This window comes from Dermacentor silvarum, chromosome 5 (assembly GCF_013339745.2).
Source record: "Dermacentor silvarum isolate Dsil-2018 chromosome 5, BIME_Dsil_1.4, whole genome shotgun sequence".
In the NCBI taxonomy this organism is placed as follows: domain Eukaryota; kingdom Metazoa; phylum Arthropoda; class Arachnida; order Ixodida; family Ixodidae; genus Dermacentor; species Dermacentor silvarum.
The window spans coordinates 131142685-131161532 of record NC_051158.1 but is presented as its reverse complement, the minus strand read 5'-3'; positions in this window follow the sequence as shown (position 1 = coordinate 131161532).

The following is an 18848-nucleotide window of genomic DNA, read 5'->3' as shown; positions in this document are numbered from 1 at the left end:
GTTTGCAGCAGTTCTTACTGCCAATAAAGCTAATAGTGTTTACTTCGTGCAATATTCTAACATGTTGCTATCGACTTAACGTTGCAATCAGCTGCGCAACGATTGAAACAGCGAAGCTGTGCGATCGTAGCCCAGCATTTTCCGGAAGTACGCGCGAACTTTTTATCTTATTACTCATGACGATGATAATTGCTTTTCGCGCCTCTGGGATTTACGGCCGTCACTGCGCGTTGCATCGCGCAGCTTGCAACACCAACACCGCGTTCCGATGCCGACAACGCGTTCCAGCAGACCCGCTCCATGAATACGTCTCTCTCTCACTCTCATAGCGTGCAAAACCTGTTCACCTCGCAGAGCACGAGCGCACAAACGCGCTAGCTGTGGACGAAGACGACGACATACGAACGCAATCATATGGTTCGCATAAATGCATGCTCTGCAAGCGTGGCTGTATAGCCTCGTGGTTACGACGCTCGCTTTGGGATCGGGAGTGCGCACTCGGCAAAAAGTTTTTTTTAGTTTTATTTTTTGGTAGTTTCTTGCTAGGCACCCCAACTTACGGCTGGCTTAAACAGCTTCGCTGTTAAAATATTAAGTTTTACGCGTCAAAACGATGATATGAGTATGAGGCGCATCATAGTGGAGGAGCCAGATAAATTTTGACTAGCTGATGATCTTTAGCGTAAACAAAGTGCCCGGTACACGCACGTTTTTGCACTTCGCCCCCATCGAAATGCGGTGGCCGTGGCTGGGATTTAATCCTGCAACCACCTCGGGTTTAGCACCGCAGTTCCAATGACACTACGCCACCACGGGGGGTAATATTCTAACATGTTGCTCTTGTACTCAATTTTTCGCACTTATGGGGAAATCGTTATTCATTATTGATTGTCTAACGGCTACATTTCAACACAGGACATCTAGCAGAGAAACCTGATACCGAAACCATTAGGCCACAGACGCTTCTCCGCCATAATGGCGCGTCTCATAATCGATCGTTAAATGTACATGTTAAATGCAGGAAATTACATAAAATTATTACACCACGGATTGGCGCATACTGTAGATTGGCTCCTCTAAAAGACCGATACATGCTTAAGCAGCCCATAGCTTACGCTGCCCTGCAATTTCATTTGGAGCCGGAGTACCATACACCAGCAGAAATGCACGCGGTTTCCCAGTATAGCTATATATATAGCTCCCAAAGAAACCTCCTTTGGATGCCATAGCCCACGGAACACAAAGGATTTTAAAAACGTGTTCTGGGATCATCATCATCATAATAATAATCAGCCTATTTTATGTCTACTGCAGGACGAAGACCTCTGACTGCTATCTCCAATTACGCCTGTCTTGCGCTAGCTGATTCCAACTTTCGCCTGAAAATTTCTTAACTTCATCACCCCACCTAGTTTTTTGCCGGTCTCCACTGTGCTTGCCTTCTCTTGGTATCCATTCTGTAACTCTAATGGTCCACCGGTTATTCATCCTACGCATTACACGGCCTGCCCAACTCCATTTCTTCCGCTTAATGTCAACTAGAATATCGGCTATCCCCGTTTGTTCTTTGATACACACCGTTCTCTTGCTGTTTCTTAATGTTAGGCTTAACAATTTTCGTTCCATCGCTCTTCGTGCAGTCCTTAACTTGTTCTCGAGCTTTTTGTTAACCTGCAAGTTTCTACCCCATATGTTCGCACCGGTAGAATGCAATGGTTGCACACTTTTGGTAAGTTCCCAGTCAGGATGTGGCAATGCCTGCCGTATGCACTCCAACCCAATTTTATTGTTCTGCAAATTTCTTTCTCATGATCAGGGTCCGCTGTGAGTAATCAACCTAGACAAACGTACTCCTTTAGAGACTCTAGAGGTTGACTGGTGATCCTGAATTCTTGTTCCCTTGCCAGGCTATTGAACATTACGTTTGTCTTCTGCATACTAATCTTCAATCCCACTCGTACACTTTCTCAGTGAAGGTCCTCAATCATTTGCTGTAATTCATCCCGTTATTGCTGAGTAGGACAATGTCATTTGCAAACTGAAGTTTGCTGAGGCATTTGCCGTTGATCCTCACTCCTAAGCCTTCCCAGTCAAAGAGCTTGAATACTTCTTCTAAGCATGCAGTGAATAGCATTGGAGAGATTGTGTCTCCTTCCCTTACCCCTTTCATGATAGGTATCTTTCCACTTTTCTTGTGGAGAACCAAAGTTGCTGTGCAATCCTTGTATATATTTGCCAAAATATTCACGTATGCCTCCTGTACTCCTTGATTACGCAATTCCTCTATGACTGCTGGTATCTCCAATGAATCAAATGCTTTTGAGACCTATGAAACTTTAGAACGTATGAAAGCCATACAGAGAGGTTCATTGTACTCCGGAGATTTCTCTATAATCTGATTGATTACACGGTTATGATCCATCGTAGAATATCCCTTCCTGAAGCCATCCTGTTCTCTTGGTTGGCTGAAGTCAAGTGTTGCCCTGATTGTATTGGAAATTATCTTGGTGAATATTTTATCTAAAAGCAAGTTATGGCTGTATAATTATTCAATTATTATTCAATTACTAAACGTCTCCCTATCATGGATTAGTATAAAGTTGGCGTTCTTCCAGCTTTCTGGTGCACTTCAAGTCGTGAGGCATTGCGCATGTCATAGAAATTGCTGATATTACCTGGTTATCTTTCTGTGCATACATTTTGCCTTGTCCTATGCCAATTTTTCTTCTCACTGATTTCACGCTGCGTCCATATTTTACTGCTTCCTCAATATTTTCCACGTCATAATTTGATTTCGCTTAATTTCTTCTTATTGATCAGTTTCGACAGTTCTGCGAATTCTGTCTGATCTCTCGAGTTTGAGACTCATGTTTTGCCGTTTCTTTATTAGGTCCTTTGTTACTTGGGAGAGCTTACCTAATGGTTGCCTTCGTGCCTTACCTATCACTTCAATTGCTGCTTCTGAGATCAGCCTAGTTATGGTTTCATTCATTGCCTTCATCTTCATATTCCTGTTCTAAAGCTCCATATTTGTTTGCGAGCACCAGCCGGAATTCGTCTGCTTTTACTCTTACTGCCTCTAGGTTGGCCTGTTTCCTCTTGACTAATTTCACTCTCTTTCTTAAAATTGAGAGAAATCCTAGACCTCACTAACCTATGGTCACTGCACTTAACCTTACCTAACACTTCTACATCCTGCACTATGCTTGGATCGGCAGAGAGTATGAAATCTATTTCGTTCCTCGTTTCTCCACTAGGGCTTTTCCAGGTCTACTTCCTGTTGCTGCGCTTCCTGAAGAAGGTATTCATTATTCGGAGCCTATTCCTTTCCGCGAATGCTACTAACATTTCTCCTCTTGCATTCCTGGAATCGATGCCGTAGTTGCCAATTGCTCGCTGACCAACCTGCTTTTTCCTCACTTTTGCATTGAGGTCTCACGTGACTACAGTATACTGCGTTTGCACATTTCTGATTGTTAATTCAGCTCATAAAACTGTTCTATTTCTTCATCGTAGTGACTGGAAGCTACTATTTTCCTTCAATACCTCCTATTCAGCTTTAATGCCACGACTGCTACTCTCTCAATAATGCTGTAGAATTCACCAATGTTGCCCGCTATGTCCTTATGGATTAGAAGTCCTACTCCGAATTCTCTCTTATCTGGAGGACCTCTATATCAGATGACGTGGCCATTAGTCAGCACTACATAAGCCTCACGAGTTTACTAACCACAATAAGGTCAATAATATCCCAGGCAATATCTGATAATTCTTCTTATAGCTCTGCTAAGCTATCCTCACTCTATAGAGTGTACGTGTTCAAGATTACCAGGTTCAGTTTCCAGAGGCGGCCTGTCCGGACCTAGAGACTCTTAGCACCCTCTGTCGCGTCACAGGTCTGACCGCCGCCTTGGTCAGGTGCTCCGCAGCCGCTGGGGACTGAGGGCTGTGTGTTGACTGTATTTATTTATTTATTTTATTTCCAGTACCCTCAGGGTATAAATACATTACAGAGGGGAGGGGCATACAAAGTAAAAGTGAACACAAAAATAATAACATAAAGATAGAAGCATTACACAGAATTATACAAAACATATACAGCATATAAGAAGCATTAGACCGAATAATTACATACTGACATAAAGCACACAAGAACGTAATGTGTGGTACTACAATAAGCTTGATAAGGCTTATGGGGATGATGAAGCTGGTGTGAGCGAAATGGCGCTTGTAGGATGAACAAGGATCGAAGAGCGGGGTTGTGGTAGTACATTTTGTGAAAAAGACAAATGCGTGACTGCTTTCTACGGTTGGCCAGGGAAGGAAGACCAAGAGTAGCTTTCATTTCTGTGACGCTGGCACTGCGATTATAGTTAGCTGAAATAAAGCGAGCGGAGCGATTTTGCACTGCCTCTATGCCCTGTATCAATGTAGAGTTATGCGGATCCTACACAGACGAGGCGTATTCTAGCTGGGGCCGAACGTAAGCTGTATAAACTAACAGTTTTAGTGACAGCGGGGCAAGGTAAAAGTTTCTTTTCAAGTAACCTAAAGTATGGTTCGCTTTAGCTATCAAAATAATCAACGTGATGTATCTATGATAAGTCACTGCATATGTAAACACCAAGATACTGATAGGAAGCTGTGGTTTGCACGGAGTTGTTAAGAAAGAAGGACGGAGAGATAAGATCACGCCTAGTTACGCGCATGCTTTTGCATTTAGCAACGTTTAATTCCATATGCCACGTGTGGCACCACTCTGTTACGATATTTAGATCGATCGGAAGTGATGTTACGTCGGAAGCGTTGGCTATTTCCCGGTAAATGATAAAGTCGTCGGCGAATAAACAAGCTTGGGAAGAAATATTACCAGTTAGATCATTGATATAAGTGAGAAATAAAAGGGGACCAAAGACTGACCCTTGAGGTACGCCGGAACCGACTGGAGCCAATAGAGAATCGGAGCCGTTAGCTGTAACATACTGGACACGACTCCATTTCGCGAATCAAATCAAGTACTTGCGGGTCAATATTTAATGCATATAGTTTATGTAACTCTAAGGAGTGATTAACTTTATCAAAAGCCTTGGCGAAATCTAAAAAAAAGTACAATCGACAAAAAATCCGGATTCAATATACTCATGTAAGTTGTTTGTGAAGGTCATAAGTTGGGTTTCACACGAGAAAAACTTACGGAAGCCATGTTGCGAAGTCGAGAAAAAAGTGTTATCCTCTAGATAGTAGACAAGATGTGTGAAAATGATATGTTCAAAAATCTTACATGGAACTCACGTGAGTGAAATAGGTCGAAAGTTTAACGGGCTATTTCGTTTACCCGATTTGAAGATTGGCACAATTTTACCTATTTTCCAGTCACCTGGTAAAGTACAAGAGTCATACGATTGCGAAAAAAGACACTCTAGAATAATTGAACAGCACTCTTTCGTGTTTTTGCGGAATTTTGTATTAATCTGATCTGTTGCACAAATGGAACTTAGTTTTAGTTTGTCGATTATTTTTGCGATTCCAGCTGAATCAAAAATTATCGGATGATGAATCATATCAGTTCTAAACCCAGCGCTGATAATAACTATGATGTCACTATTTATGATGGTTGACAAATACGAAGGTAATGATGGCATTAAATCGGTATGATGTTCATACTCACTAATGACAAAACGTTGAAATGTGGTTCAACGTCTAATTTACATAGGGAAGGTTGCTCGAATACGGCAAATTATACGGTTATTACACGTAATTCAGTCCCGCGATTCGGCCAGCAAGATAGACAGTTTTAGCAGACCGTTTCAGCTCCGCTCATCCCTTCGTGAGAGGAATAGCAAGTGCGCATGTGCCGAACGCTCATCCGCAATGTGCCGAACGCTCATCTTTCATCAATTTCGACTGTAGAAGTCATGTGGGAGGTAGTGGCCCAATACTGCACCAGGGAGGCCGATTCCTGTTCTGGTGAGGGAGTGCCTTTGTTGAAGCTTAGTGGGCCTTCCTAATTTGGTTGCACCTGGACTAGTATAGCCCCACGAGATGTCGGCGATTCTTTTTTGCCGGTGTCAGGCGCCACCCCGTGCCTGAAAATGTGGTGGACAGGAGGAGGATTCGAGCTTGCGACTCAGATTAGAACCGGGTGTTCTACTTCTGCTCCACGCCACCCGCTTCAATGCAGCGCTGTAGAAAAATTGAGTCTGACGCTTCTCACCTCACACGAGGACTGACGCGTTAAAGGGTGGTGCGAAGTGATTCCGCTCCTATCTCACCCCCAACTCGCTCAGGATGACGTCTTCTTTCATCAATTTCGACTGCAGTTTGAATCACCTGCCACCTTTTACCCTCTTCGCGTTTCGCTTGTCACTTTGTAAAAGATACAAAACGTCTCCCAAGCTGATCAGCATACCCGTGGCAGTAGCGGCAGGCATTTTGCATTTTCGTTTCTCTCGTTATCCGCTCTTCCGCGCTCACTAGGCAACCTCGGTACCGGATTAAGACACCAATCTCCTCACGTGCTTGCGGATGAGCGTTCGGCACATGCGCAATTGCTATCCCTCTCACGGGATGAGCGGAGCGGGGTGCAAGAAACGGTCCGCTAAAACTGTCTATCTTGCTGGGCGAATCGCGGGACAGAATGACGTGTAATAACCGCATAACTTACCGTATTCGAGCGACCTTTCCTATGTAAATTAGAAGTTGAACCACATCTCAACATTTTGTCATTAGTGACTATCAACAGTATAACAATTTAATGTCATCATTACCTTCGTATTTGTCAGACATCATAGTTATTATCAGCGCTGGGTTTAGAACTGATACGGTTCATCATCGTCATCATCTACGCCGCATTTTAATGTGTTTAGCAGTATTAGGGCAATTCACGCACTTTCCAGGGGGCAGTCACTCCTGTCAGTCAGATTGCGGACATCTGTAACCATTTTCCCACTAACTTTCGTCAATGGATAGTACATGGTCAAGTGGTTAGAGCATTGCAATTCTGTGATGAGGCATCCTCCCCGTAATCATAAGGTCTAGCAGTGTTCATACATGATGCAGCCAAAATGTCGTAGTCTGTTACTTAATTTATTACTATTGTAATCAGGTTCATTGGGCGAGTCCATGAAACAGGCGGTAGCTCGGAACAGTACGCAGGGAGAACAAGATGGTGGTGTTCGAGCGCCGATCTCGTGCCTTTTTCTCGTGATGATGTTCGCTCAGCCCGGGATGTCATTCTCTTCATTATAATTGCCCCCGACGAGAAAGGTGGAGCCATCCTGGCGATCTAACAGGTGGGGACAAGAGGGTCGAAGTACGGCTTGACGCGGTCTACGTGAACAATATCACGTCCACGTCGACGACGGTCGCCGGGCAGCGTAATGAAGCCAGACAAGTGCTCCAGGAGCGAATGTTGCGGCAGGATGGTGGTCGTAATCGCGGGCGTTTTTCTGGCGTTATTGCATGGTCAGCCGTGGTAAAGCGCTTGGCTGGTTGGCAGCAATCTTCAGCGCAACGGGCGGCTTCCGACACGGGCGTGCACTCTGAGGCATCTGGTGCGTATGGCAGGAACGTGTCGGTAGTGTGCGACGGCTAGCGACCGTACAGAAGGGAGAAGGGGAAAACCCGGTTGTGACTTGCGTAGCGGTCTTATACGCTTATTTCGCAAATGGAAGAACCAGGTCCCAGTTTGTTTGATCAGATGCAACATGTGTCGCAAGCATGTTGCCCAGTGTCCGATTAAACCGGTCAGTCAGACCGTTCGTATGAGGGTGGTAGGCAGTACACGTCCGATGTACAGTATTGCACGGGTAGAGAAGTGCTTGAATTATATCGGAAAGAAATACGTGACCACGGTCACTGAGGAGTTCACGAGGAGGACCGTGTCGCAGCACAAAACGATTGAGGATGAAAGAGGCGACGTCCTGTGCTGTCACCGTGGGAAGAGGAGCGGTTTCGGTGTATCGTGTGAGGTGGTCGACAGCAACAATAGCCCATCGGTTTCCGGCTGTGGTCAAAGGTAAATGTCCATATAGGACAATTTCAACGCGGTCGAATGGGCCGGGCCGTCTGGGCACGGAAGGGGCTGTAATGAGCCTGCGGCAGGATGCGGTGGTTTTTTTCGTCGCTGACACTCGTGGCAGCCGCGAATGAACTTGCGGACAAAGCGAAACATTCCGCGCCAGTAGTACCTTTTGCGTAAGCGTTCATAGGTATTGAAGACACCGCCGTGAGCACACTGCGGGTCGGAGTGAAAGGACGCGCAGACTGTAGAGCGCAGCGTTCGGGGGATCACTAGGTGCCACTTCCTACCATCTGGCGAGTAGCTCCACCGGTACAAGAGGCTATCACGAATGCTGAAGTGCGAAGCTTGGCGTCTCAGTGTTCGAGTGGGCGAAAGGGTGGGTGCCTCGGATAAAACGTCAAGAAGTGAAGCGATCCATGGATCGTGGCGCTGTGCAGAGGACACAGTGGCGACCTCAAGAGCTGACAGTGGGTGGTCTATAGTGGATATGGACGCAGTTTCTGTGGATAGTGGTGAACGGGACAGTGCATCAGCATCAGCATGCTTGCGTCCGGAACGATATATAACGCGGATACCAAACTCTTGAAGTCGAAGAGCCCAGCGGGCAAGGCGTCCTGATGGATCCTTCAGCGAAGACAACCAACACAATGCATGATGATCCGTAACCACATCAAACGTGCGGCCATATAAGTATGGGCGAAACTTGACAAGCGCCCAGACTATTGCCAAGCATTCTTTCTCGGTGACGCTATAGTTTGACTCAGCCTTGGTGAGCGTTCTGCTGGCGTAAGCGACGACATACTCTGCGACCCCAGGCTTTCGTTGTGCGAGAACAGCACCCAAGCCGGCACCGCTGGCGTCTGCGTGAACCTCAGTTGCGGCCTTAGGATCGTAGTGGCGCAGTATAGGTGGTGACGTCAGGAGACGGCGGAGGGTGGAGAAGGCTTGGTCACACTCAGAAGACCACGACGAGAGTCTGGTGGCGCTGCTTAAAAGTTGCGTCAAAGGCGCAATTATAGAGGCGATGTTGCGCACAAAGCGGCGAAAGTAGGAGCATAACCCTACGAAACTTCTTAACTGCTTTAGAGTCGTCGGTTTGGGAAAGTCGGTGACGGCACGTAGTCTGGCCGGGTCCCGAAGTACACCGTCCTTTGATACGACGTGACCAAAAATTGTAAGTTTTCGCGCAGCAAAACAGCACTTCTTGAGATTTAGTTGGAGCTGGGCGTTCTTCGGACAAGTCAGGACATTGTTGAGGCGTTAAAGATGTGTTGCGAAGTCTGTCGCGAAGACAATGTCGTCGAGGTAGCAGAGACATAAGTGCCACTTCAAACCACGCAGAACCGAGTCCATCATGCGCTCGAAGGTGGCAGGCGCATCGCAAAGGCCGAAGGGCATGACATTAAATTCATATAGACCGTCAGGCGTGACGAAGGCTGTCTTTTAACGGTCGGCCTCTGCTAAAGGCACCTGCCAATACCCGGAACGCTAATCTAACAATGAAAAAAACTCGGCACCTTGTAGGCATTTAAGGGCATCGTCAATTCTGGGTAAAGGGTACGCGTACATCTGAGTGACCTTGTTTAGGCGCCGGTTATCCACGCAGAAGCGAATCGAGCCATCTTTTTTTTAACGGACTTTGTGAAGCGCGAATAACGTCGCGTTTAAGTATATCGTCAACCTGGTCGGTAATAACTTGACGTTCCGCGGTGGAGCCACGGTAAGGACGTTGTCGCACTGGCAAGTTGGAGCCGGTGTCGATGTAGTGAACAATGGTAGAAGTTCGGCCAGGGGCACGTTGGGCAACATCGAAAGACTCGCGGAACTGGTAGAGCAGCTGGAGAAGCGCAGAGCGTTCAAATGGCGACAGTCCGTCTGCGATTGACGAATTGAATAGGTCGGCAGCTGGTACATCAGAACGGTTAAGAGCTCTGCCTGCGTTGAGGTAGCGTCGAGCGGAATCTTGCTGCACGGAACAAATTTGGCCGATATCAATGGGTTGCACGCATCCAAGGGATTCACCTTTAAGCAGTTGGATGTGATACGGAAGAGGATTTGTGAGGCAGAGAGCACTTGTTCCATCCGAAATAGACAGGGTCGAATAAGGCAGAAGAAGTGGCTTCCGACTTAGAAGGAGGCGTGATGGTTGAAAGAATGCAGCTTCGTCACATATGCTGTTGCAGAACACTGGGAGCAAAACAGCTGATGTTGGCAGAATTTCTGTGTCCTCTGTTACGACTAGTTTGTGGGCGGCTTGATGAGTGTGGTTATAGGGCGGGTCACAAAACGGGAAGAGCTCAAGTTTAGATCTGGCACAATCAATAACGGCGTGATTACACGACAGAAAGTCCCAGCCATGTATGATGTCGTGCGAGCAGGATGAAAGGACGATAAGCTCAGCAATATAGAGTTCTTTGGCGATGATAAGTCGAGCACTGCAGGCGGCTATAGGCCGAACAGGGTCTCTATTCGCTGTACGTAAGGGCATCATCTCAAGAGGCGTAGTCACTTTTCGAAGCTTGGGGCAAAGTTTGGCATCTATAACAGAAACGACAGCACCGGTATCGACAAGAGCATACGCATGGGTGCCTTCAACAAAACCTTCGACAATATTAGACGGCAAAGTTTGATGACTTGAGCATTTCGACAGCGCAGTTCTTGCCTCTTGAACTGCTGGAGCTAGTTTCCCTCATTTTCAGGGCTTGGTCGACGATGCATGGGTGACAAGGAGCGGCGACGGGGTGAAGGTGAGCGACGAGACGTGAGTTGCGGATAGTCACGTGAAGACGTGCTTGTTTGCGGATCCGGATTTTCATAACGAGACGGGGACGATCCATGTAGTTCGGTGAACGGGCGTCTGAGTATCCTGGGGCACGACGACGGCAGTGTCGGGCGATATGACCAGGGCCGCCGCAAGCAAAACAGATCGGCCGATTGTCGCGCGTTCGCCAGGGATTTGCAGTGATGGGAGCAGTCCATGTCACGCACGGCTGAGTCGACACTTGAGCATTTGGACAGCGCAGTTCTTGCCTCTTGAACTGCGGGAGCTAGTTTCCCGACACACCATGGAACGGCGTGGCCTCGGAAATCTGTTTCTGAATGATGTGTCAAAGCACGGGAGCCAACGGGATTGGTTGCTGCCGTTGCTGCTGCTGTGGGAGCTCCTGACGCTGAGCAAACGGCAGGAGAGACAACTGACGGGCCACCGCCTCACGCACAAAGCATTTCATTTGTAATTCATAATAGATGACTGGTCAGGCACGACGTCCAGTGCAGCGAGTGGTTGGTTGTACGTCTGAGATGAACGTCGAGCGAGAGCTCGCTGCCTTCTCAATTTGTCATAGCTCTGGCACAGGGTTACCACTTCAGACACAGTGCAAGGAGACTTCGCAAGAAGCAATTGAACCCCGCAGGGGCGTCTGCGTAGGCAGGCGTTTGGTGAGTTGCGACACCACGGACCCGAGCACACGGGAGTTGGACCCTCCCACGCGTAGCCGTGCGTGGCTTAGCCGTGTCTGGGGAAAGGGGGATCCTGGAGGTTGAGCTAATGCTGGGTGTATGGACCTTTAAGGCCCCCCGGCGGAGGCAACACACCTCTTTGGCCTCTGCTTCACATAGACGGCACCCCCGGACTGACCCACCCGGGGGAAATCGGTAGTTGTTGTTGTTGCCTTAAAAAATGCCTTTTCCTGTCCTCCTCTTCAATCTTCGTCTTTGTCTCTCACTTTCAATCTATCCTGTCCTCTTTTCACTTCATTTTACTTCCAATTTCTCAGGCAGCTAGGGTTAACCTTCTGTGGGTAGCCAACCTTGGATATTCCATATCTGGTTATAGTGGCGGCGTACAGCTGACGTTTGCAGGACCTATGTTTTCCAGGTCCGTGAAGCGTCCCCTCGTTGGGCTCCATGGTGGGTGGCTGGCGCTGCTGCCGAAACATTCGCCCATACTTATGGAAAGTTCATTCCCCCAACTCCCTGATCGCCGTTTGAAACGAGGATGCACCGAAGAAGTTTTCAAGTTTTTTGGCCGAAATACTGAGAATTTTCCTCGATTTCATGTGATTCATCCTGAGAAAAAAGAAAAGGCAGCGAAAATGATCTCACCTTTTCTGGTTGCAAAAACACTGACTGAAGTTTTTGGTCCAGGTTATAAAGTTTCCAGGCTGGCAAGCGGTGATCTCCTTCTGGAACTCCGCGAAAAGAAACAACACGAAAAACTGTCGCATCTATTGTCATTCGGGGATCTCCCAGTGACAGTCACACCGCACCGCACTATGAACACAACTCGTGGAGTCGTTTCCGATGCTGATCTTATGGAACTTTCTGAAGCTGAACTACTAGAGGGCTGGAGTGATCAAAATGTGATAAATGCCAAGAGAATTAAGATGAGGCGCGATGGAAAGAGACCGAAACAAAGCACCTAATTCTAACTTTCGGAACAAGCACGCTGCCCGAGACCATTGAGACTGGGTACCTAAAGATCCGGGTCAGACCGTACATCCTAAATCCTCTCCGATGCTTTAATTGCCAAATATTTGGCCACAGTTCACAGAACTGCCGAGGTGGCAAGACTTGCGCTAAATGTAGTGCCCAAGAACACCCATCAGAAAATTGTGAGAATACTCCACACTGCGTGAACGGTGATGGGGAGCACCCCGCATACTCGCGATCATGCCCATCCTGGAGAAAAGAAAAAGAAATCGTGACAATCAAAGTAAAGGAAAACATATCGTTCAAAGAGGCACGCAGGCGGGTAGTGTACCTGCCAAAAACACATTTGCCGAAGTGGCGCATCAGGGGGCAGCGCCACAACGGCCCCCGGCGACTGTCTGGCACACGCGTAGTGAGCCGGCGTTTACGCCATCCGCCCCCTCGGCGGGTGTAGCCAGTGCTGCTCCGCCATCTCAGAACAAGGGGCCATCGACCTCCAGGCTGGTGGCCTCCAGGGCCTCGTCCCTCGAGACGAGGCCTTCACGTCAAACTAACCGCTCGCAAGAGCGCGTGTCCAGCGCCTCGCAAGAGGACATGGACAGAACACCAAGCGTGAGGGTGCAGCCAGCGCCTAAGGAGCGGCGCGATTCCATCGACCACTCCAAAAAGGAAAAATCTCGTGTCATGGCGCCTGGTATGGGCCCGTTAGCTAACTTTGTATTCTTGAACGCACAGCACAAAAACACATTCAAAATGGACACACAAATTTTACAGTGGAATGTGAGAGGACTTCACCATAACCTCGACGATATTAGGAAACTCCATAAGTTTAATCCAAAGGTGCTGTGTGATCAAGAAACACTCCTGAAACACACGCAAACAAACGTCCTCCGAAAATATGCTATTTCTCGTAAAGACCGCGATGACACGGCCATGTCATCCGGTGGTGTGGCTATCGCAGTGGACAGAGTTGTTGCCTGCCGAGAACTAAAACTCCGTACGTCTCTAGAGGTAGTTGCTGTTCGCGCGGTGTTGTTTAATAAACTAATTACTATTAACTGTATATACATCCCTCCGAATTATAAACTCCAGGAAACCGAATTTCAAAACTACATTGATGCACTTCCGGAGCGATACATAGTTGTGGGAGATTCAAACGCGCATAACACTTTGTGGGGAGACAGCCGTTCTGACGGAAGAGGGCGTTTAATAGAAAATTTTCTTTTTTGCTCAGATGCGTGTCTACTCAATAAGAAGCCGACGTAATATAGCGTTGCGCACAAAACCTACTCCTCAATAGACTTGAGCATAGTATCCAGTACACTAATACCTTCATTGGAACATTATTAGGAACCCCTACGGAAGTGACCACTTCCCAATAGTCATAAATTCAACAAAACAGGCTGAATGCTCTCCACATGTTCCCCGATGGAAAATTGAATCAGCAAACTGGGTTCTCTTCAGAGAAATAACATATTTAGCTCAGGGTGACATTCCTGGTTTTAACATAGACGATGCTGTGGCCTACTTTACAGGTTTCATAATAGAGGCTGCCACAAAATCCATCAAACAAACTAACGGGCCAGCCAAAAATCGTCGCATCCCATGGTGGAACGACGATTGTAGAAAGGCGCGGAAACAACAAAAAAAGGCTTGGAGAGAGCTTCGCGACTCTCCAACTGCCGACAACCTTATAAATTTCAAACAGACAAAATCCCAAGGCAGAAGAACACGTCGACGTGCTAAGAGAGATAGTTGGGAGCAGTATCTTTGCACTATAAATTCCTATACAGACGAAAGAAAAGTGTGGAACAGAGTAAACACATTAAAAGGACGTCACACATATACACTCATATCACTCCCCTTGGTAAACACAGAAGGTGATAGCCTGGAAAATCAGGCTGACTTCCTGGGTGAACATTTTGAACACATCTCCAGTGCATCACACTACACAGAACACTTCTTGAAGTTCAAAGAACGCGCACAGCGACAGCCCCTCGAACGTAAATGTGCGCCAAATGATACATACAATCGACCATTTTCTCTCGCTGAACTTAAGGCATTTCTAAACTGTTGCAATACCTCCGCGCCAGGTGGCGCTCGTATCATGTACGAAATGATTAAGCACCTGCACCCTGAAACCCTAAAAACACTATTAAGTCTCTTCAATGCCATGAACGCAGCTGGTTACATTCCATCTTTGTGGAAGGAAAGTGTGATCATCCCTATACATAAACAAGGCAAGGACCCATCCTTAGCCAGTAGTTATAGACCAATAGCATTGACAAGCTGTATTTGCAAGGTACTTGAACAAATGATAAACCGGCGCTTGATTTGTGTGCTTGAAAGTGGCAAAATCCTAGACCCCTTCCAATGTGGTTTCAGGGAAGGTATGTCCACAACAGACCACCTTGTTCGTATTGAGTCGTATATTAGAGATGCCTTTATACATAAGCAGTTTTGTCTCTCAGTATTTCTGGACCTAGAAAAGGCTTACGATACGACATGGCGCTACGGAATCCTCCGAGATCTTTCGGCGATGGGTGTCTGTGGCAACATGTCAAACACTATCGAAAGTTCCGTGTAAGAGTGGGTAACGCCCTGTCTAGGGCCTCCACTCAAGAGACCGGTGTACCGCAATGGGGCGTGCGTAGCTGCACACTATTTATTGTAAAAATGAACTGCCTGCATACGGTCATTCCACGAACAATGTTTTATTCCGTTTATGTTGACAATGTGCAAATAGCCTTCAAGTCATGCAATATTGCCATCTGCGAAAGACAAGTGCAGCTTGTAATAAACAAATTGTCCAAATGGGCAGATGAAAATGGTTTTAAAGTAAATGCCCAGAAGAGCACTTGCGTACTCTTTACTAACAAGAGAGGCGTAACGCCAGTTCCAAGTATTGCAATCAAAGGAGATGCGCTCTCTGTGAGCAGCGAGCACAAGTTTTTTAGGATTGATTCAAGATTTTAAACTTACGTTTATTCCTCATCTTAAGTATCTGAGGGCAAAATGCCTGAAGACAATGAACCTTTTAAAGCTTCTCTCGCGTACGACTTCGGGTAGTGATGGAAAGTGTTTACTTAACTTGTATAATGGTCTTATCCTCTCACGCCTTGACTACGGGTCTATAATTTATAATTCAGCAACGGCAAGTGCATTAGAAATCCTAGACCCCGTCCACCACCTGGGTATCCGTCTCGCGACCGGTGCTTTAAGGACAAGTCCAGTCCAGAGCCTGTACGTAGAGTCGAATCAGCAGTCGCTTCATTTGCAGCGGTTATACAACAGTTTCATGTATTTTCTGAAAGTACAAGCAAACATTGAACATCCTTGTTATTCAACTATAAATGACGTTGTCGGGAACCGAGGGGTCGCAGCGGAGCGCCAGAACAAGGAGACCAGCTCGGCAGGCGTTTAGAACCGACTGGCGCGTGCCGTGCTTGCGCCGTTAGCACGCGCCGCCCAACTTTATTGTCGTCGTCATTCGCAGCCTGCCCCAAAGCGCTGGCCAAGAGCGCCGACCTAAGCGTCCCCGCTTAGCAGCGTCGGTGGGCGCTACAGGGCCCCCCGCTCTGACGGGACGGCGAAATGTACTCGTCGACGAGGCAGAGAAGAGGCTGTCGTAGTTCCAAGCATATCGACGGGTGCGCCGGCGACGTCCACGAGGAGCTCCTTGGGAGGCGTCTCGACGTAGGCCGGTTTGAGGCGGTACAGCGAAACGACTTCTTCGCGGCCATTCAATAGGATGGTGGCGGACTTCTGCGCCTTGTGGAGGACACGGTATGGTCCGTCGTAGGAGGGTGTAAGAGGCGCCTTGATAGCGTCTCGTCGGAGGAAGACGTGGGACGAGGACTCAAGGTCCGGGTGCACAAAGATGCTGTGGTCCGATGATCGAGGCGGTACGGGGCGCAGTTGCTGAATGCAGTCCTGCAGGCGTTGGAGGTACTGTAGCAGCTGGGGCGAGGGGGTCGAAGGAACGAACAAGTCTCCGGGAAGCCGCAGGGGTGCGCCGTAGACGAGTTCGGCCGCTGAACAGCCAAGCTCACGACGAAGGACGGCACGTAAGCCGAGAAGCACCATAGGAAGGTGGTCGACCCAGTGGTTGCGATCAAGGCGCGCAGTGAGGGCAGCCTTGAGCTGGCGATGGAGCCGCTCAACCATGCCGTTGGCACAGGGATGGTATGCAGTGGTACGGCAGTGCTTAGTGCCAAGCAGGCGGCTGAGCGAAGTGAAGAGTGTGCAGTCAAATTGCCGGCCGCGATCAGTTGTCACAATAGTGGGGCAGCCGAAGCGGGAAACACATGCTGAAACGAAGGCTTTGGCGACCGTTTCCGCAGTAATGTCCGGAATGGGCACGGCTTCGGGCCAACGTGTGAATCGGTCGATCATTGTTAGAATGTAGCGGCAGTCGTGAGAGTGAGGAAGTGGTCCAACCAAATCGAGATGGACGTGGTCAAAGCGGCAGCCAGGTGGCAAGAACGACTGCGTGGGAGTCTTCGTGTGACGGGTCACTTTGGTGGTCTGGCATGCGAGGCACGAGCGTGCCCACTGGCGAACATCGGTGTTAATGCTTGGCCAGACACACACCTGTGTAACGAGGCGCTGCGTGGCTCGGATGCTGGGATGACAGATGTCATGAAGTGATTGGAACACCTCACGACGGAAGGCAGCCGGAACGAAGGGTCGAGGTGCCGCCGCAGACATGTCGCACCAGAGGGAACCAGGCACAAACGGGTGAGGAACGAGTTGTAGACGGAGGGAACGGGGATGGTCACGCAGCGCTTGCAACTCAGGTTCTGCCATCTGCGCACGAGCTAGACCTTCCCAATCCACAGTCGATGTAGAAGTGCCAAGGGAATTGATGCGTGAAAGTGCATCAGCTGCCTCGTTGTCGGTGCCTTTGACGTGCCGGATATCCGTTGTGAACTCCGATATATAAGTCAGTTGACGAAGTTCACGTGCGATGTACTTGGAAGAGTTTGTACGGAAGACATACACGAGAGGCTTATGATCCGTGAGAACATAAAATGGCTGGCCCACCAAGAAGTGTCGTTAGTGCTGGATGGTGCTGTAGATGGCGAGCAGCTCGCGGCGAAAAACGCTGTAGCGAGTCTCGGCAGGTTGGAGCTTTCGAGAGAAAAAACCCAGTGGGCGCCACTCGGAGTTGATTTTCTGCTGGAGAACAGCGCCGATGGCCACACGGTCACTACGTTAGTTCTCGGGTGGATGAGAATTACTGCATCGGCGACGGCTTGTTTAGCAGCCCTGAAAGCAGCTTCAGCTTCGGGAGACCAGGAAATTGCGGATGAGGAGCCCTTGGTCGTGCGAAGAAGGTCAGTCAGTGGCTGTAGAAGCTCAGCGCAGTGCGGAATAAAACGTCGGGAGAAATTCACTAGGCCGAGGAACTCACGCAGCTGGCGTAGGGTAGTGGGTGCTGGGAAGTCTTTCACGGCCCGGACGTGAGAGGGCAATGGACGAATTCCCAGCTCCGAGATGTGGTGGCCCAGGAACTCGAGCTCGGAAGACCCAAATACGCATTTCTGGGGGTTTACAACCAGGCCAAATTGTTGAAGGCGTTGAAAGAGTTCCCGGAGGTGACGCTCGTGATCTAGTGGATTGGGACTCGCGACGAGGATGTCGTCGATGTAGGTAAATACAGCCGGGAGGCCACGCGTTACCTCGGCTATGAATCGCTGGAACGTTTGAGCTGCGTTGCGTAACCCAAAGGGCATGCGCACATACTCAAACAGGCCGAAGGGTGTAGTAATGGATGTCTTCGGGATATCGGCAGCCTCAACGGGGATTTGGTGATAGGCCTTGACAAGGTCCACTTTACTAAAGATTTTGCATCCTTCCAAATGGCCTGTGAAATCTTGGACGTGTGGAAGGGGATAGCTATCGTGGACCGTGTGAGCGTTGAGCGCCCGGTAGTCACCGCACGGACGCCAGTCACCCGGTTCTTTCTTGGGCACCAGATGCATTGGGGAGGCCCAACTTTTGGAGGAAGGACGAATAATACCTACCTGGAGCATGTGCTCGAATTCCCGTTTAGCAATGGCCAGACGCTCACCGAAGAGGCGGCGTGGACGAGCTGCGACGGGTGGACCACGCGTGACAATATGGTGGGTGACGCTGTGCTTGGGTGGCTGATTTAAATTGCCGGGCCTCGTCACTTCAGGGAAATCTTCGAGGACTCGAGCGTACGGGCATGAAGGGATCAGCGTGCGGATGCCAGTGGGAGCGACAGCCGACAGAACGAGAGCGATGGAGAGGCGCGTCTTGCTGTCAATCAGGCGATGGCGGCGCATGCTGACGTCGAGGTCGAAATGGGCCAGGAATTGGAGCCGAGGATAGGCTGATGAACGTCGGCCACGATGAAGACCCATCG